The sequence below is a fragment of the Phacochoerus africanus genome, chromosome 2, assembly GCF_016906955.1.
Source record: "Phacochoerus africanus isolate WHEZ1 chromosome 2, ROS_Pafr_v1, whole genome shotgun sequence".
NCBI classification, from domain to species: Eukaryota; Metazoa; Chordata; class Mammalia; order Artiodactyla; family Suidae; genus Phacochoerus; species Phacochoerus africanus.
Window position 1 is genome coordinate 219,210,146 of NC_062545.1, and position 22,529 is coordinate 219,232,674.

The 22,529-nt window shown below is 36.4% G+C and overlaps 1 non-coding gene and 1 pseudogene across 1 annotated transcript; one reads left to right on the plus strand and one right to left on the minus strand.

Annotated features, from left to right (window-relative positions):
• Positions 1-22,529, minus strand: part of LOC125120815 (NADH dehydrogenase [ubiquinone] 1 beta subcomplex subunit 5, mitochondrial-like) — a 138,260-nt pseudogene that overhangs the window by 69,165 nt on the left and 46,566 nt on the right.
• On the plus strand, positions 6,724-6,830 carry LOC125121653 (U6 spliceosomal RNA). The gene has a single exon (XR_007133538.1). It is a non-coding gene; the product is annotated as a U6 spliceosomal RNA (small nuclear RNA).

Below are 22,529 nucleotides of genomic sequence, written 5' to 3' on the forward strand. Positions count from 1 at the left end.
AACAACCCAATGGAAAAATGGGCAAAAGACCTCAATAGACACTTCTCCAAAGAAGATATAAAGATGGGCTACAAGCACATGAAAAAATGCTCAATATCCCTCCTTATTAGAGAAATGCACATCAAAACTACCATGAGGTACCACCTCACACCAGTCAGAATGGCCATCATTAATAAGTCCACAAATAACAAATGCTGGATGGGGTGTGGAGAAAAGGGAACCCTCCTGCACTGTTGGTGGGAATGTAAATTGGTACAACCACTATGGAAAACAGCATGGAGGCACCTTAGAACACTATACATAGAACTACCATATGACCCAGCAAATCCCACTCTTGGGCATATATCCAGACAAAATTTTCCTTGAAAAAGACACACGCACATGCATGTTCATTGCAGCACTATTCACAATAGCCAAGACATGGAAACAACTTAAATGTCAACTGAGAGATGACTGGATTAGGAAGATGTGGTGTATATATACACAATGGAATAGTACTCAGTCATAGGAAAGAAAAAGATAATGCCATCTGTAGCAATATGGACGGAACTAGAGACTCTCATACTAAGTGAAGTAAGTCAAAAAGAGAAAGACAAATACCTTATGATATCACTTATATCTGGAATCTAATATATGGCACAAATGAACCTTTCCACAGAAAATAAAATCATGGACATGGAGAATAGACTTGTGGTTGCCAAGAGGAGGGGGAGGGAGGGGGGATGGATTGGGAATTTGGAGTTAATAGATGTAAACTTTGCCTTTGGAATAGATAAGCAATGAGATTCTGCTGTATAGCCCTGGGAACTATATCTAGTCACTTATGATGTAGCATGATAATGTGAGAAAAAAGAATGTCTACATGTATGTGTAACTGGGTCACCTTGCTGTACAGTAGAAAATTGACAGAACACTATAAACCAGCTATAATAGAAAAAATAAAAATCATTATACAAATGTCAAAAAAAAGAAATGTCATCTTATCAAAAAGAATGGAAATTAAAGGGAACAAATGAACATTTATTTACATTTTTTAGAAACTTTTAAAAGAGTCTCTATCAAAAACTATTTTTTAACCAAGATTGATCATTTAACATTTTATATACATCTTAGTTATGTATAATTCATCCACATGATGAAATATTAATTGGATGGGAATAAACCAAAGAAAGTATTCTCGAGGCTATGGATCAAAATATATTTATAAGATGGTAGCCTCACAAGAACATAAAATGGGAAAAAGAAAGTCTATTCAGCAAGCATTGCTGGGAAACCTGGACAGCTGCATGCAAAGCAATGAAACCAGAACACACCCTCACACCATGCACAAAAATAAACTCAAAATGGCTGAAAGACTTAAATATACGACAGGACACCATCAAACTCCTAGAAGAAAACATAGGCAAAACATACTCTGATATCAACATCATGAATATTTTCTCAGATCAGTCTCCCAGAGCAATAGAAATTAGAGCAAAAATAAACCCATGGGACCTCATCAAACTGAAAAGCTTTTGCACAGCAAAGGAAACCCAAAAGAAAACAAAAAGACAACTTACAGAATGGGAGAAAATAGTTTCAAATGATGCAACCAACAAGGGCTTAATCTCTAGAATATATAAGCAACTTATACAACTCAACAGCAAAAAAGCCAATCAATCAATGGAAAAATGGGCAAAAGACCTGAACAGACATTTCTCCAAAGACGATATACAGATGGCCAACAAACACATGAAAAAATGCTCAACATTGCCTATTATAAGAGAAATGCAAATCAAAACTACCATGAGGTACCACCTCACACCAGTCAGAATGGCCATCATTAATAAATCCACAAATAACAAGTGCTGGAGAGGGTGTGGAGAAAAGGGAACCCTCCTACACTGTTGGTGGGAATGTAAACTGGTACAGCCACTATGGAGAACAGTTTGGAGATACCTTAGAAATCTATACATAGAACTTCCATATGACCCCACAATCCCACTCTTGGGCATCTATCCGGACAAAACTCTGCTTAAAAGAGACACATGCACCCGCATGTTCATTGCAGCACTATTCACAATAGCCAGGACATGGAAACAACCCAAATGTCCATTGACAGAGGATTGGATTCGGAAGATGTGCTATATATACACAATGGAATACTACTCAGCCATAAAAAAGAATGACATAATGCCATTTGCAGCAACATGGATGGAACTAGAGAATCTCATACTGAGTGAAATGAGCCAGAAAGACAAAGACGAATACCACATGATATCACTTATAACTGGAATCTAATATCCAGCACAAATGAACATCTCCTCAGAAAAGAAAATCATGGACTTGGAGAAAAGACTTGTGGCTGCCTGATGGGAGGGGGAGGGAGTGGGAGGGATCAGGAGCTTGGGCTTATCAGACACAACTTAGAATAGATTTACAAGGAGATCCTGCTGAATAGCATTGAGAACTTTGTCTAGATACTCATGTTGCAACAGAACAAAGGGTGGGAGAAAAAAATGTAATTATAATGTATACATGTAAGGATAACTTGATCCCCTTGCTATACAGTGGGAAAAAAAAATAAGATGGTAGCCTCAAAGGAATAAATTATAATCTCATTTAAAAAAATAATCTGTGTCTTTATTTCTTAAAAAAAAATCTGCTGCACGTTTGCAATCATTTTGCTTCTGAGGTTACAGAGACCAATATAAAAATAATACTAATAACAATAAACTACTATCATTAGATATTTTCATTAAGGACTAAAAAATAAAACAAAGAGCATAACCCTGTTTTTTCACAAAAGCATGATGCATCTGCCAAACCTGAACAGAAAGTACTTTTTAGTAGACTCTAAGGCTATCTGGGTTTGAGTTCAACTATCTCATCTCCATTCCTGGCTCTGCTACCTATAAGCTGTATGCCCTATATGACCTTGTGAAGATAATAAGAAACCAACCTCTGAATGATACAATATGTGGTAAGCAAATAGCATAAAATTTTGCACATAGGAAGTCTGCAATAAATAATAACAAATATTATTTCATAATTGTCTGGAACTAGGTGAGAAAACAAGGAGCTATACCTGTGGTTCAGAATAAGACAATAAATAGGTGTGCCCCCAAAGAAAAGAAACAACCTGAAGACTCCAATGGAAGAGGGTCAGTTCCAGGTAACCTTGGAAGAGAAACAGGAAAGCAGAATGGAAAGAGTGATTCCATTATGAGTCGAAAGCAGAAACCAAGGGTGATGGTAGATAATAGCAAGTCTGGTTTTAGGAATCCCAGTCAGGAAGTTAGGACTCAGAAACCCAGAGGAAGGTGCATTAACAGCTTCTCTTAACAAAAAAATAATACCTGTTAGGCAGTTCCACACTTCCTGCTGTTGAAGGCAAAAAAAAAAACCCCAGTAGCTCTGAGTCCCTAACAATTTCTACATCAAGGCATTTCATTTCATTGCTGTAACATAATTTACCTAGAAAACATTTAGTAAAAAAACAACCAAAATGATTCACAGAAAAGGGATTAGAAATTCTCTCTGAATAATAAATGAGAAAATTTAGTCACACTGGTACATTTGATAGAGTAAATAAACATATTTACCAAAATGAGAATATTCACATTGTATACAGATCAGCTTCTCCACCTTTCTGTGATGAAGAGGCAGATTTTGTTTATCTGTTTCATGCTTTGTTTTCCCAATCAATCCTGGACAATTATGAAGCCTGACTACATAGGTAGTATGGAGTTCATAACACATGCAACTCACCAAGTGAATTCAACAACTCCTAAAGTTGATTCTCCTCTGTTCAAAAAGTAGATCCATGATCATGTGCTTGATGACCCAGAAAGTTCACCTTATAAATAAAAGCTTCTAAATGTTGACTCCAATTCTGAACTAGTCATAGTCTATTAACAAGTGGTTCACAGACAGTACCACTCATTAGACCAACATTTGAATAAGCCCTACTCTGGAGAGTTTTAATCCAAATAATTGGGTCAGGCATAAGAAATAGGAAAATTCTGAATTTAGAGGAATGTTGACCCCCAGTTCAAAATGTCAACCAAATGCTTGTATTTCCTCTCACTCCCAATATCCCATTGGAATGACAGAAGAAATACAAATGTAAAAATTATTTCAAAGCAAACATAGAAAGGAAAAGGGGGTGTCATTAGACCTCCTGAAGAATTAGAAACTATTAGAAGATATAAAGCTGATTAACAGTGAAACCTACTAAGCCTACAGAAAACACATCAGAAACCACCCCCCTGCAAAAAATATTAGTTTCCCAAAAGAACCCTGGAATGCTTCGGCATTAGAGATAATAGGATGGGGGAGAAAGAGTGAGCTCTGAGCTTGGTAATTTATTGATAGCGAAGAGTATTTATTGCCTATAGCACTCAATTGCTCCTTCTTCCTAACGGAACCCCAATTTTGTCTCACACCTCTCCCAAATAGGACATATATTTCCAGGAAGACCAAGCTCTCAACTTTAAGGACAAGAGATTTTGATCTCAGCCAATCTCATGTCCCTTGCTAGTAATATGTTCAGGAATGAGCATGTGACTAAGAAATGGCCAATGAGATAAGTGGATATTTGCTGGATAGAAATGAGAAAGTATGTAAAAAATAGACAACCTGCAACAGAAGGGAGCCAGCCTTAGGATGAAATTAATGTCATATATAGAAAAAACAGAAATCAACAGAATCTGGGCATTTGATGATGCTTTGAAAAACTTTTTTTTTCTTTTTGCCTTTTCTAGGGCCGCTCCCGCAGCATATGTAGGTTCCCAGGCTAGGGGTCCAATTGAAGCTGTAGCCACCGGCCTACGCCAGAGCCATAGCAACACGGAATCTGAGCCGCATCTACAACCTATACCACAGCTCACAGCAACTCCAGATCCTTAACCCACTGAGCAAGGCCAGGGATCGAACCTGCAACCTCATGGTTCCTAGTCGGATTCATTAACCACTGACGCACGACGGGAACTCCCTGAATAACTTTTTTTTTTTTTTTGCTTTTTAGGGCCACACCTGTAGCATATGGAGGCTCCCAGGCTAGGGGTCAAATTGGAGCTGCAGCTGCTGACCTACACCACAGCTCACAGCAATGGCAGATTCTTAACTGTCTGAGAGAGGCCAGGGATCTAACCTGAATCCTCATGGATACTAGTTGGGTTCGTTTCCACTGAGCCACACGGTTACTCTGCAGTTGAACTTCTTAATCAACCAGTTCTGGTTGGATTTGTTCTTAGCGACAACATACTGCTTTGTTGTTTAAGCCAGTTTCTCTGGAATGTTCTATATTTGCAGCTGAAAGCATGAATGGTGACAGCTGTTTAATTATTTTCTCTCAGAGTAACTGAGTGTGGTCATTGCTCCAGAATAGAGTTTCTGAAGATAGAGTCCCCCAGAGAAAGATGCTAGTCCCTGAGAAATGGGTCAGTGCCCAGCAAAGCAGTGGCTTCCATCTCTACACCCAGAAGAGAAGATACTTCAAACTTCAAAAGGAAGCCTGCCCCATCAGATATTCCCAACTCCATACCCCCAAAGCCAGTGGATCTGAGAAAAATATTTGTAAATCATATATTTCATAAGGGATTAGTATCTAAAGTATACCAAGAATTTCTACAACTCAACAACAAAAACACAAACAATTCAAAGCTAGGCAAAGGACTTGAATAAGCATATCTCCAAAGAAGATATACAGGTGGCTAAAACACACATGAAAAATGCTCAGTATAGTCATTAAAGAAATGTAATCAAAACCACAATGAAATATCATGCCACAAAAACAGTTGAGGATGACTATAATTAAAAAAAATAGTAAAATAGAAAATAACAAGAGTTAGAGATGATGTGAAAAAACTAGAACCCTGGTGCATTGTTAGCAGTAATGTAAAGTGGTTCAGTCACTGTGGAAAACTATAACTATTCCTCAAAAATGTAACACAGAGTTACCATTATGACCTACCATTTCTGCTTCTGGGTATATACCCCAAAGAAGTAAAAGCAGACATTTGAACAGATACTTGCACATCAGTGTTAACAGCAGCATTATTCACAAAAGTTAAAAAATGGAAACAACTCAAATGTCCATCAAAAGATGAATGAATAAACAAAATTCAGCATGTATACACACACACACACATATACATAGATACACAGTATAATATTAGCCATAATAAAGAATGAAATAATGCCATTTACAGGAACATGGATGGATCTAGAGATTATCATACTAAGTGACGTAAGTCAGACAGAGAAAGACAAATATCATTTGATATCATTACATTGGAATCTTAAAAAAAGGATATAAATGAACTTATTTACAAAATAGAAATAAACCAAAGACAGAGAAAACAAATTTATGGTTACCAAAGAAAGAGTAAGAGAAGAAAGGGCTAAATTAGGAGCTTGGGATTAACATATACACACTATTATATATAAAATAGATATCCAAAAAAGACATACTATATAACAAAGGGAAATATACTCAATATGTTATACCAAATAAGGGAAAAAAATTGAAAAAATAGATATACAGATATAACTCAATCACTGTGCTGTACACCTGAAACTAATACAACAATGTAAATCAACTATATTTCAATTTAAAAAGAAATAAGGAAAGAAATTAGAGTACAAGAGGAAATAAAACAAAAACTACAAACAAATAAATAGTGGAGCCACAACTCTTGTAAAAGAATCTGCAGTCGTTGTCAGCTAAAGAGGGATCTCATGCTCACTTTGGCAGCACACATACTAAAACTGCAACAATACAGAGAAGATTAACATAGCCCCTGTGTAAGAATGACATGTAAAATCATGAAGCATCCCATATTTTTTAAGAAACAGACTCATAGACATAGAGAACAGACTTGTGGTTGCCAAGGGGGAGTGGGGAGGGAATGGGATGGATGGGCAGTTTGGGAGTAGTAGATGCAAACTATTACATTTATTTTTTTTCTTTTAATGATTTTCATTTTTTTCCATTATAGCTGATGTACAATGTTCTGTCAATTTTCTGCTATATAGCAAGGTGACCCAGTCACACATACATATATACATTCTTTTTTTTTTTTTTAACTATTACATTCAGAATGGATAAGCAATGGGGTCCTACTATACAGCACAGGGAAATACATCCAATCTCTTGGGACAGACCATGATGGAAGATAATATAAGAAAAGGAAGGTACATATATGAATGACTGGGTCACTCTGGTGTACAACAGAAACTGGCACAACATTGTAAATCAACTATACTTTCATTTTAAAAATGTGAAAAAAAAGAGGTATCTCATTCAGGATAAGGAAACTCTAGTTACCTATACAGATTAAACGGGGAGAACTTTAACTGTAATTCATATCCTCAGGATTTGGGTGCTACAAAAGAGCACATGGAACTCAAATATATCATTGCCAAAATTAAAGACTCCACATTGGGCTGAATAGCTGAAGGGAGACAGCTGAGGAGTGATTGGCTGAACTGCAGAGCAAGCAGAGGGATTTTCCCAGAATGCAATGCAAAAAGGCAAAGAGAAAAAAGTATAATAAAAAAGTTTAAAGACATAGGAGATATATCCACAAGACCCACTGTCAGTATAGTAATAGGAATTTCAGAAAGTGAGGAAAGATTGAAGGGAAAAATAATCAAGGAAATTACAGGAAAAAATTTCCCTCAGTGGATATTTGGGTCTTCAGATTGAAAGAAGGGCACAGCAAATGCCAGTCAGGAGGGAAAAATACATTTAGACCTAGTCTTGGAAAGATGTATGACTTCTAAGAAAAAGAGAAATCTAAAAGCTTTCTGCAAGAGAGAGGAAAGGAAAAGGAGAGCTACAAAGGACTAAGAACAAAACTGGCATCAGAATTCTCATCTGCCATAGTAGATGCCAGAACACAATGACACATTTTCTTCAAATTCTGTGCAAAGAAGAGTTTGAGCCCCAAATGATGTACTTATCCAAACAGTCACATATATGGACAAAATAAAGGTGTTTTTAGATACGAAAGAACTCAGAAAGTTTATAGTTCATGAACTCTGACCAAAATAACTACCTAAAGCCAAGCGAAAAAATAAACACTAGAAAAGGCCATGAATAAAAAATGATTATTAAAAGTTATGGTTACTTCAAATTGTTTGTTAATAAAATGCTCCTGAAGTCTGTGGTTGATATTATGGTCTGGCACCCAGATGGCCCTTCCGGAGAAAAGGACTTGTGGTTGCACTTGCTGGGAGTGCCTCCAGGGGGCAACCTCAGAGGTCAGGCCCTGTTAGACCCTGTGAAAAATGGCCTCACCTGGAGTCACATCCTCTTCCGTGGTGGACTGTACCCAATGACTGATCTACCCAAGGATATAAAGCCCAGTCTTATCGCTGCAACTCAAAAGACTATGAAGAGTTAGCCACCCCCAGGCCTGCATCACAAGGACTTTTCCATCTGTTCTGTCCTGCTTCTTTTCCTTCCGTCCTCCCCCAGTTCTTAATCCCTAATAAATCTCCTCACTGTTTCAGTGACTACTTCCTGGGGAAAATGATATACACCAAATAATAAGAAATTATTATGACTTCAAGAAAGTTGAAATTTAATTTTAAAATAAAATAGGTAATGTTCCAAATTAATTTAACACAAGGAGGCAGTAGGAATAGGGGATGAAAAGAGAGGCAAGGAGAAATAAAAGCAATCCAAGGGGCTGATTTTCAGAAGAGAAATGTTTATATTTACTGATTAATTCCCAACATCCATCTAAACCTATGTTTAACTATGTTTTGTAGAAATGCAAGAGTAATAAGCTTTCGAAGTATCAGAGCAGTGTCTCTCAAATGTCAATGTGCCTAAGTATAATCTGGTTGGTTTCTTTTAAAATGTAGAGTCTCAGACTCTAATCTCCAGAAATTATGATTCCATGGGCATGGGCAGGGGGCAGGAACATGCAGTTTAAAAAACACCTGGTAGTTCCAATGCTGGCGGTATTGAGAACACACTTTGAGAAACAGTGTGATAGAGAACAAAGAGGAACAAATAAAATTCAACCAACTCAATTAGAAAAGGAGGAAGTTTTGTTTTGTTTTGTTTTTGTTTTTTTTGCTATTCCTTGGGCCGCTCCCGCGGCATATGGAGGTTCCCAGGCTAGGGGTCAAATCGGAGCTGTAGCCACCGGCCTACGCCAGAGCCACAGCAACGCAGGATCCGAGCCGCGTCTGCAACCTACACCACAGCTCACAGCAATGCCGGATCCTTAACTCACTGACCAAGGGCAGGGACGGAACCAGCAACCTCATGGTTCCTAGTCGGATTCGTTAACCACTGTGCCACGACGGGAACTCCCAGGAGGAAGTTTTTTTTTTTTTAATTAGTAAGAAAGCAAAATAAATACAAAACAAAATGTTAGGAACAGTATATACCATATCAACAATCAGAAAAAGTGTGACTGAGTTAAATTCACATGTTAAAAGACAGATTGACTTTGATTAAAAACTAAGACCAAGAATATACAATGGAGAAAAGACAGCCCCTTCAATGAGTGGTGCTGGGAAAACTGGATGGCCACATGTAAAAGAATGAAATTAGAACACTCCCGAACACCATACACAAAAATAAACTCCAAATGGCTTAAAGACCTAGATAGAACACTGGATACTATAAAACTCTTAGAGGAAAACATAGGCCTAACACTCTCCAACATAAATGACAGCAACATCTTCTCAGATCCACCTCTTAGAGTAATGACAATAAAAATAAATAAGTAAACAGGACTTAATTAAACTTAAAAGTTTCTGCACAGCAAAGGAAACCCTAAACAAAACGAAAAGACAGCCCATAGAATGGGAGAAAATCTTTGCAAATGAATCAACTGACAAGGGATTAATCTCCAAAATTTATAAGCACCACCTAGTGCTCAATACCAAAAAAAATAAATAACCCCATCAAAAAATGGGCAGAAAATCTAAACAGATAATTCTCCAAAGAAGACATACAGATGGGCAAAAACACATGAAAAGATGTTCAATATCACTCATTATTAGAGAAATGAAAATCAAAACAAATACTGGAGGGAGTGTGGAGAAAAGGGAACCCTCCTGCACTCTTGGTAGGAATGTAAGCTGGTACAACCACTATGGAGAATAGTATGAAGGTATCTTAGAAAACTATACATAGAACTACCATATGACCCAGCAAATCCCACTCTTGGGCATACATCCAGACAAAACTCTCCTTAAAAAAAACACATGCACCCACATGTTCATTGCAGCACTATTCACAATAGCCAAGACATGGAATCAACCCAAATGTCCACTGATAGATGATTGGATTTGGAAGATGTGGTATATATACACAATGGAATACTACTCAGCCATAAAAAGAACAAAATAATTCCATATGCAGCAACATGGATGGAACTAGAGACTCTCATCCTTAGTGAAGTAAGTCAGAAAGAGAAAGACAAATACTATGGGATATCACTTATATCTGGAATATAATATACAGCACAAAGGAAACTTTCCACAGAAAAGAAAATCATTGACTTGGAGAATAGACTTGTGGGTGCCAAGTGGAAAGGGGAGGGAGTGGGGGAAACTGGGAGCTTGGGGTAAATAGATACAGAATGTTGCCTTCAGGATGGATTAGCAATGGGATCCTGCTATGTAGCACTGGGAACTCTGTCTAGTCACTTATGGAATATGTAATGTGAGAAAAAAGAATGTATACATGTAAGTGTAACTCTGTCACCATGCTGTACAGTAGGAAAAAATATATATATAAATGATAAAAAAAAGAATACATGTACCCATATGTTCATAGCAGCACTATTCACAACAGCCAAGACATGGAAACAACCTAAATGTCCATTGATAGATAACTGGATTAAGAAGATGTGGTACATATACACAAAGGAATACTACTACTTAGTCATAAAAAAGAACAAAATAATGCCATTTGCAGCAACATGGATGCAACTAGAGATTCTTGTGCTAAGTGAGAAAGAAAAATAAATAAATATGATATCAATTATATGTGGAATTGAAAATATGGCACAAATGAACCTATCTACAAAATGGAAACAGACTCACAGATAGAGAGAACAGATTTGTGGTTGTCAAGGGGGAGAGGAGAGGAAGTGGGATGGACTGGGAGCTTGCGATTAGTAAATGCAAACTATTACATTTAGAATGGATAAGCAATGAAGTCCACTGTATAGCACCAGGAAATATACCCAGTCTTTTGGGATAGTCCATGATGGAAGATAATATAAGAAAGGGAATGTATATATATGTATGAATGAGTCACTTTGCTGTACAGCAGAAACTGGTACAACACTGTGTAAATCAACTCTAATTAAAAAAAAATAAAAATTGCCATTTGAAAACAAATTCTTCTACCTATCATGCTAGATCACAAATAAGCCTTTTCTTTCTTTGGTGCTACAAATTCTGTTTATTCATATGTAATGCCATATCAATAAAACATGTAAATTACACTGCAAAAAAAAAAAAACCACTATGAGGTACCATCTTACACCAGCCAGAATGGCCATCATCAAAAAGTCTACAAACAATAAGTGCTGGAGAGGGTGTGGAGAAAAAGGAACCCTATTACACTGTTGGTGGGATCACAAATTGGTGCAACCACTATGGAAAACCATATGGAGAGTCCACAGAAAACTAAAAATAGAACTACCATTTGATCCAGCAATCCCACCCAGCAATCCCACTCCTGGACATCTATCCAGAGAAAACCGTGACTCAAAAAGACACATGTACCCCAATGTTCATTGCAGCACTATTTTCAACAGCCAAGTATGGAAATAACCTAAATGTCCATCGACAGAGGAGTGGATCAAGAAGATGTGGTACATATACACAATGGAATATTACTCAGCCATTAAAAGGAACAAAATAACAGCATTCTTAGCAATATGGATGGACCTAGAAATTATCATGTTAAGTGAAGTCAGTCAGACAACAAGACAAATGCTTTCACTGATATGTGGAATCTGAAAAAAGGACACAATGGTCTTTGCAGAACAGATACTGACTCACAGACTTTGAAAAACTTACGGTTTCCAAATGAGACAGGTTAGGGGGTTGGGGGATGCGCTGGGGGTTTGGGATGGAAATGCTATAAAATTGGGTTGTGATGATCATTGCACAACTATAAATGTAATAAATTCATTGAGTAATATAAAAAAAACTAAGACCAGCTATAAACTATTTATAAAAATTAAAACTAAAATAAAACCTAAAAATAGAACTACCATAATATTTAGCAACACCAACTCCTGGGCATATATCTGGAGAAAACCATAATTTGAAAAGATACATGCAGCCCAGTGTTCACTGCAGCACTATTTACAATAGCTGTGACTTGGAAGCAACCCTTCGACAGAGGATTGGATAAAGAAGATATAGTACATAGATACAATGGACTATTATTCAGCCATAAAAAAGAATGAAATAATGTCATCTGCAGCAACACGGATGGACCTAGAGATTATTATGCTAAGTGAAGTAAATCAGACAGAAAAAGACAAATATCATATGATATCACTTATATATAGAATCTAAGAAAAAATTATACAAATTAATTTATTTACAAAATAGGAACAGACCCACAAATTTTGAAAACAAACTTATGGCTACCAAAGGGGAAATGTGGGGGGAGAGATAAATTGGGAATATAAGGATTAACATATACACACTGCAATATATAAAATAGATAATCAACAAGGACCTGCTAATAGGTCTCTACTCTACTCAAAATTCTGTAATAACCTATATGGGAAAAGAATCTGAAAAAGAATGAATGTATGTATAAGTGATAACTTCACTGTAAACTTGAAACTGACACAACATTATAAAGCAACAATAAAAAAACTAAAATTAAAAAAATAAATTAAAAAAAACTAAAAATGACACAGAAAGCTTGAAAATAAAGGGACAGGAAGGTCTTGTCATGGCTCAGTGACAAGAACCTGACCAGTATGTATGAAGATGTGGGTTGAATTCCCGGCCTTGCTCAGTGGGTTGAGGATTCAGCATTGCAGTGAGCAGTGGTGTAGGCTGGCAGCTGTAGCTCCAATTCAGCTCCTGGCCTGGGAATTTCCACATGCTGTGGGTTGTGGCCCTGAAAAGCAAAATAAAAAAATAAATAAATTTTTTTGAAAGAGGCACAGACGATATATCTAGGCAGATAGTAATAAAAGAACAAGAATGACATTAGTAGAATGAATACTTTACATGTAATTAATTACATTACATTAGTAGAATGAATAGAATGCCAGGCAAAATCTTTAAATGAGAAAAAGGAGTATATTTCATACTGATAAACTTTACCAATAAATTAAAACATGTATAAAACTTTTATGTACCTTATTGTGTGGAATTAAATAAATGTAAAACAACTATCAAAATACGAGCAATAATTATCACAGAAGCACTCAGTGTGATCTTTAACGCACAAATAACTTTTTAAATTGCTTTCTTTTTTTTTTTTTTGTCTTTTTGCTGTTTCTTGGGCCGCTCCTGCAGCATATGGAGATTCCCAGGCTAGGGGTCCAATCGGAGCTGTAGCCGCCGGCCTACACCAGAGCCACAGCAACGCGGGATCGGAGCTGCGTCTGTAACCTACACCACAGCTCACGGCAATGCCGGATCCTTAACCCACTGATCAAGGCCAGGGATCAAACCTGCAACCTCATGGTTCCTAGTCGGATTTGTTAATCACTGAGCCATGATGGGAACTCCTAAATTGCTTTCTTATATAAGTTAAAAATCCTATAAAAGAAAGTAGAATAAATCCCTCTGTGCCCACTACCCAGTTTAAATAGCCAATAGTATTTCAACTAATCCTCAATTCTTTTCTGAATATTTTAAAGCAAATCCCCAACATCATATAATTTCCCCTGTAAATAATTCAGTATGTACATTATCTGGTAACAATAACCAACATAACATGAAATCAATAACATTGATGAAATCAATAACATTTCTTTTTTTGGGGGGGGCCCACACCTGCAGCATATCAAAGGTCCCAGACTAGGGGTCAAATTGGAGCCACAGCCACAGGCCTATACCACAGTCACAGCAGCACCAAATCCGAGCCGCATCTGCGACCTACACCACAGCTTGCATCAACACTGGATTCTTAACCCAATAAGCGAGGCCAGGGATCAAACCCGCATCCTCATGGATACTATGTCAGGTTCTAAACCCATTAAGCCACAATGGCAACTTCAACAACTATTTCTTACGTCTGTCTGAGTTCACTCAAGCTGTTATAATAAACATTTCACAGACTGGGTAGTTAAAAACAAGAGAAATAAGGAAGGCTCAGAAGTCCAAGATCATGGCACTGGCAGGTTTGGTGTTTAGTGAAAGCCCCCTTCTTCCTCAATGGCCTGTCTTCTCCGTATGACCTCCAGTATAACCTCCACAAAGCAAAGAGCAATGGAGCTTTCTAAGACTTCTTTTATAAGAGCATTAATCATGCTGATAAGGGCTCCAATGTTGTGTCCTAATCACCTCCCAAAGGTCCCATCTCCTAACACCATCACTTTGACGTTTAGAATTTCAACATGTGAATTTTGGGAGGATGCAAACATTAAGACCATAGCAATATTTAATATTCAGCCCATAATTAAACTTCCTGGATAGTCTCAAAGGTATATATATATATATATATATATATATATTATAGTCAATTTGTCCATTAAACCTTTTTGGTTCTTTAACAGACCTCCTTCTGTTATTTTTTCATGTCCCAAGACAACTTTTTCAACAACATTATTGACATACGATCCACATCACATAATTCACCTAATTAAAGGGTACAATTCAATGGTTTTGGGTATATTCACTAAGTTGTGCAATTATCACCATAATAAATTCTAAAGTATTTGCATCACCCCCAGAAATAAATTTTGTACCCCTAACCACTAACCCCTAATCCTACCATCTTCCCCAGTTGTAGGCAACCACAAATTATTTTCAATAGTAGAGATTTGCCTATCTTGGACATTTCATATAAATGGAATCATTTAGACCTTTGCAAGTGGCTTCCTTCACTTAGCGTAATATTTTCAAGGCTCACTCCTGTTTTAGCAATACTTTCTTTTTATTGACAAATAATATTCTATTGTATAGATATATCACATTTCATGTCATGAATTTTTGAAAAAATTGAGTCATTTGTCTTCTAGATTTGTCCTATAGATTTGCTGACATTTTAGATTTGGCTAATTACTTTCCGTTGGTCTCAGTTAATGTGTGTGCAAGTGTTGGGGTGGGGGGGTGGATGATAAATAGATAAAGGAGTTTGCCTAGATTAGGAATTAATATAATTATATTAATTAGGAATACTTCACGTAATGCTGAATATTTCCTATCACATCATATCATGAGACATATAATGTCTTGTTCCTTTTATGAATGTCAAAGCAATCCAAGGCTTTAGGTGGTGACAGTCTAATCTCTCTATTATAAAATCCCTCATTAAATTTTCACATTGTGGCTTTAACATTCATTGACAAACATGTCACTTAGGACCAGAGGGTTGCAAACTGGTGATTTTCTACTTCTATCATTCCTTCTGCATTTATTAGTTGGACTTCTTCCATAAAGAACTTTCATCAATGCTTTGGTTATTCTGAAATAAAGTTCGAAAGGCAGGAAAAATGCCTGATTCTTTTTATTTATTGATTTGCAGATAAGCTGGTGCCCTAATAACCTTCAGTGGCAACCAATGAGATTTGCTTGCTATGTTTTACATTATTATGAAATTTTAATATCTGATATGATTCGATGAGTTGCAATGATTTTTGTTTTTGTTTTTTTTTTAGGGCCACTCTCAAGGCGTATGGAGGTGCCCAGGTTAGGGGTCAAATGGGAGCTACAGGGGCTGGCCTACACCACAGCCACAGCAAAGCCAGATCCAAGCTGTGATCTGTGACCTACACCACAGCTCACAGCAACGCCGGATCCTTAACCCACTCAGTGAGGCCAGGGATCGAACCTAGGTCCTCATGGATGTTAGATTCATTTCTGTTGAGCCACAATAGGAACTCCAATTGTTCTTTTTCTAAAGTCTAGTTTGTTTCCGATTAGTTTTTGGTAGCTTGCTTGTTCTCTGGTACAACAGATCTTCCAAGTTTATCTTAACACATTTCTTACCCCAAGCTTTCAATCAGCCATTTTTCCAAGATGCCCAGGTTCATTTTAGTTGAAAATCCAGAATCTGGATGCCAAGGGTGCTAACTGCTACTGCATTGTTATTGCTTTTAGGTCTTCTCAGAATTAGGGAGGTTAGGACAGAGTTAAAAAGTACATACTGGTTTTTGAAAGAAAAAAAAAATCATAAATTAAACTAATAGGAGTTTCTGTCGTGGCTCAGCAGTAACAAACCCAGCTAGTATCCATGAGGACGCAGGTTAAATCCCTGGTCTTGCTCAGTGGGTTAAGGATCCAATGTTGCCATGAGCTGTGGTGTAAGTCATACATGTAGCTTGGATCCTGCGTTGCGGTAGGCCAGCAGCTACAGCTCCAATTTGACTTGTAGCCTGGGAACTTTCATATGCCGAGGGCGCGGCTTTAAAGAAAGACAAAAAAAAAAAAAAACAAGAAAAGAAAAGAAAAGAAATTGAACTGATATATCTATTGCAAAGTTAAGATTACAGGGTGTTAGCTTCTACGGTTTTATATGTGTTTTTTTTCTCTTAAATTGGAAAATCTTGGTTTCTAACATTAACGTGATTATTTTATTTACTTTATCCTACAACAGTCCTCTAATAGTTTAAAAATAGCATTAAAAATAGAATTACCAGTATTATTATATTATTTAAAACAATAAGACTACTGGATGTAATCTAATATTTTGTGGGGTTCTGTTCTTAGGATTATATCCCACTAGGAATGTTAACTCAAAATATAACACTTTAAAGTCACTTCTAGTAATGATTTCCTTTATGTGGTTTTGGCATCAACTTGATCTACAGTTACAGCCATTTGTTTTTAATTTTTAGGGATTTTTAAATTCTTTTTTATTCATTTTTATATGTAAAACATTTACATGGTTCCAAAGTCAAACTATATAACAAAATAATTTGATAAAAGTCTTGCTTGCCTGGCTCCCTAAATCTTGTTTCTCAACATAAGCAACAAATTTTATTAGTTTTTTCATTTAAAACTAATTGCTTTAAAAATATAAGATGTAGGAGTTCCTGTTGTGGCGCAGTGATTAACGAATCCGACTAGGAACCATGAGGTTGCAGGTTCAATCCCTGGCCTTGCTTAGCAGGTTAAGGATCCGGCATTGCCGTGAGCTATGGTGTAGGTTGCAGACGCAGCTCAGATCCCGCGTTGCTGTGGCTCTGGTGTAGGCCGGCGGCTACAGCTCTGATTAGACCTCTAGCCTGGGAACTTCCATATGCCACGGGGGAGTGGCTCAAGAAAAGGCAAAAAAGACCCCCCAAAAAAAAATCATAATAATAAAAATAAAAATACAAGATATAGGGGATCCCATCGTGGCTTAGCAGAAACGAATCTGACTAGCATCCATGCGGATGCAGATTCAGTCGCTGGCCTTGCTCAGTGGGTTAAGGATCTGTTGTTGCCATGAGCTATGGTATAGGTCACAGCTGCGGCTCGGATCCTGCATCACTGTGGCCGTGGTCTAGGCCAGTGGCTACACGACAGCTCTGATTCAACCCCTAGCCTGGGAACCTCCATATGCCATAGGTGTGGCCCTAAAAAGACAAATATGTATACATATTTATGCCCCCCCTTACACAAAGATAAGCTACTGTTATCAGTGCTCTATATCTTTCTTCATTTAAAATGTATCCTAAATAAAATGCATCCAAAAGATAACCCTATGTAATGTATAGAAATCCTCCTCATTCATTTGTACAGCTGCATGGTTACAAGAGAACTTTTTAAAACATAAATAAGACCAGGGAATTTATCTGCTTAAACCTTTTTAAATGTTCCCCATTGCATTTAAAATTAAATCTAAACTCTCATTAAAAAAAAAAAAATTTTGTTTTGGCCCTGCCCATGGCATGCAGAGGTTCCTGGGCCAGGGATTGAACCAGCACCACAGCAGCGACCTGAACTATAGCAGTGACAATGCTGGATCCTCAACCACGAGGCCACCAGGGAACTCCAAGAATTAACTCTAAACTCTTGACCATAGTTTTCAAAGCTCTGTCTTATCTGTATGTGCTAATAACTCCAAACTCATTTTATTCTCTGTCCCCTCTAGCCCACTGTTTCTCAACCCTACCTGTATAATAGAATCATCTGGGTTACTTTTTAAAAATTCTTTCTCCAGCCTCATTCCAGACCAATTAAATCAGAATCTCTAGGAAGAGGGGCTCTGACATCAGAGTTTTTTTGAAATAGTAATTCTCAAATTTTAACATACATCAGACTCATTTGAAGGGATTGTAAAACACATTCCTAAGTCCCGCCTCCAAAGATTCTGATTCAGCATATCTGAACTAGAGCCTGAAAATTTGCATTTTTAAGATTTCCCAAATAATGCTAATCCTGGTAGTCCCAGGGTTACCCTTTGAGAACCCACTCAATTTATTGTGTTTTATCACTTTAGCACCATTGTTTCCTTTTTGCTATTAAATCACAAATTTTTGATGACATTGTCAGTACTGTGTAGAAGGGAAACATGTTTACCACTCAATACCTAGGATAATTCCTAGAGTAGAGCTCTTTGATAAAGAACTCTAATTTATTGAATCATAAAATGGAAGAATTTAAGAGGACTCTCTTACAAATTAACAACTTAAGCAGTCAAAAAATCAATAAGATCACTACACACACACACACACATACACACACACACACACACACACACACCACAGATGGCTTTAATCAAAAAGACAAATAACTGTTTGCAAAGATGGAGAGAAACTGGAACCTTTTTTTGCCAGTGGGAATGTGAAATGGTGCAGCCACTGCAGAAAAGAGGCTAGCATTTCTTCAAGTTGTTAAACGTAGAAATATCACATGATCTGACAATGTCACTCTCAGAATATACCCAAGAGAAATGGGACATATGTCCACATAAAAGCTTGTACACAAATAATAGCAATGACCATGGCAATAGGTGTAAACAACACAAATATCCATCAGCTGATAAGTGGATAAATGAAATGTGTTATATCCATACAATAGAATTATTTGTCCATAAAAAGGAATGAAGTATTGATATACACTACAAAATGGATTAACCTTGAAAACTTTATCTTGATTGAAGCCAGTCATAAAAGGCCACACAGTATATAATTCCATATTATATAACATATTACATAAGTCCATTTATATGAAATGTCAAAAATAGGCAAATCTACAGAGATAGAAAGCAGATCAGTAGTTGTCTGCAGCTAGGAGGGATTGGAAGATTGAGGAATGATGGCTAAGAAGTGTGAGATTTATTTTGGGGGTAATTAAAATATTTTAAAATTGATCATGGTGATAGTTGCACAACTCTGTGGATACACTAAAATCCCACTTTAAAGGGGTGAAATGTATAGCATGTGAATTATATCTCAATAGAGCTATTATAACAAAATAATAAACAAATGAGAGTGCAAAATAAGTAACAAAATTTAGAAAATTGAATCAACAAATTCAGAACTTTTAATCTAATATATAGAGTAGAAATCCTTTTCAAAAATCCAGAGAACATTAATAGGAATTTATCACACATGAAATCTTTTAAACACACACAGTCATATACATAAACCTTCAAACTGGAAAAATAAAAAACTCTTATAGACTACTTCCTGACAATCACACATAAACAATAGAAATTATGGCAAAAAAATAATTTTAAAGAGCCATGACAAAGTAAATGGTACCAGATTTGCCTTTTGGTCAAAAACTGGAAAAAAATAAAGGCAAATGCCTTCAGGAATTCCCACTGCAGCACAGTAGGTTAAGGACCTGACTGCAGCAGCTCAGGTTGCTGCAGAGGTACAGTTTCGATCCTGGTGCAGTGGGTTAAAGGATCCAGCATTGTCACAGCTGTGGCTCAGATTCAGTCTCTATCCTGGGAACTTCCATATGCTGTGAGTGCAGCCACAAAAAAAAAATGTTTTCAGATATTGAGCAACATGGGGAGGCCAGTTATCAAGTTCAAGGTCTTCTGCTTTGGGATGAGGAAGTGGGGAACCCAAGCATGGCAGTGATGTCATTGAACTGATGAGAGAGATCAGAGTTTCAGACTGCTGAGGAGTTGGAATGTTCATGAAAGTACATTGGAGAAAAAAGAAATGCCTGGTGTATGGGGGAAGACAAAAACTTAAGTGGAAATTCAGTGAGTCAAAAGTCCTTAGCAAACAACTTGGATGCACATACACTAGGAGAGACCCCACAAAATCTAGCAGAGATTATCTGCTGTGGGTCTGAGAGCTGAAGATATTTAGGAGATATCTGGCTTCTGGACCATCTAGTGCTGAGAAATCTCATTTAGTAATTAAGTTATTCAGTTGAGACCCCAGAAAGGCCATGCCTTAGAAGTAAGGAGAACAGCCAGGAATAATAAGATTCAAGATTTTATCTCAAAATTGAAACAGATTTACCCTAACAGAGTAAAACCAATCTTGATAAGACTAGGAAGTTCTTTGAATAAGTTAACTACCCAAAACAACAAGATACAACATTCTTTAAAGGATGATGAAATAATGCATATGATCCACAAGGCCAGCACAGAATTTTTAAAACCTGATGAACAGGAAAATATAATCCATGATTAAGGAAAAAGAAAGGTTAATAGAAAAAGACACTGACTTGACCAGATGTTGAAATTATCAGATAGTAACATTAAAGAAGCAAACTTACATTCAAGGATATAAAGGGAAAAGTAGGTATAATGAGTGAACAGAGGGTGAATCTTAGCAGAGAACCATAAAATATTTAAAAAGCCAATCAAGTGGAAATTTTACAACAGAAAAGTACAACATCTGAAATGAAAATTTTCCTGGATGAACTTGAAAGACTCCAGAAGAGATAACAACCTTGAAGACAAATCAATAGAAAGTATTCCATTTGAAGAAAGACAGAAGAAAGATTTTAAAAATTAATAGTGTCTCTATTACAAACAGGAAAATATTTAGCAGAATATATATACATGAAATTAAAGTCCCAGAGATATTAAGAAGAAATGGGACAGAAAAAAAAGAGGTGAAATAATAAGGGCTGGTAAATTTAAAAATTTGCCAAGGACTCACTGAATGAGTAATAACAGCTGGTCAACTAAGAAGAGCAGTAAGCTCAAGCAGGATTAAATATAAAAACAATCACCCTGTGACACATCCAAATCAAACACTAAAAGCTAAGGAAAAAAAAATCTCAAGAACAGCCAGAAAAATAAGATGTATTACATACAGAGAAACAATGATACAAGTAATGGCTGACTTCTCAGAAAGAAAGAAAGAAGGCCAGAAAACAATGTGATAACACTTTGAAAGTGCTGTAAGAAAAACACTCTTAATGCAAAATTTTATATTTAGTGAAATAGGCTTTGAAACTGAGGATAAAATAAAACTATTTTCAGATAAAGAAAAGCTAAAGAACCCATTTCTAGAGCACTTTCACAGCAAGACATGCCAAAAGAAGGTCTTCAGATTGGAAAATTATATTAGATGGAAGTATAAATCAATAGGAGGTAAGGAAGAGTGCCTGAAATAGTAAATTTGTAGAAACATATAAACAGAGATTTTTTCCTTTTAATTTCTGTGAAGGAAAACTGACCATCTAAAGGAAAAATGATATTATGTTGTGGAAATTATTACCTAAGTAGATGTAAAATGAATGACAACAATAGCTCAAAGGATAGAGGCATTACTGTTATAAGATTCTCACTTTTGAGAGCTTCTGTGCCTGCCCGCTTGCATCTCTTACAAGCATCCTATTTTAATAAATCTATTTCTTGCCTATCAAAAAAAATTCTCACTTTTTATATGAAGTGGCACCATATTACTTTTAAGTAGACTGTGATAAATTAAGAATACCAATTTTAATGACTAGAGCAAACATTTAAAGAATGATATAAAGACACATAGCAATAAAGTTAATACAGGAATCAAAATGGAAAATAAGAAAATAATTTTTATAAAGCTAAATATATATCTATATAAATCAATTCCTGGATGTATACTCAAGAGAAAGGAGCACATGTTCACCAAAAGACTTGTGGAAAATGTTAATAGCTTTAATGAAAATAGCTGAAGATTAGAAATAATCAAAATGATCATCAGCAATTATAGTATATTTATACAAGGGGATACTACTCAGTAATAGAAAATAACAAAGTACTGATACACATAACATAACTGAATGAAAAAAATATTACATCGAGAAACAAAAGCCAAACATCACTGTATTATCCCTATAAAGTTGAAGTGATAGAAATCAGACGAATGGTTGCCAAGAAGGATGGTGATTAACCAGAACACAAGGGAATGATCCTGGGATGAAGGAAATGTTCTATATCTTGATTGAAGTGCTAGTTACATATCTCATCT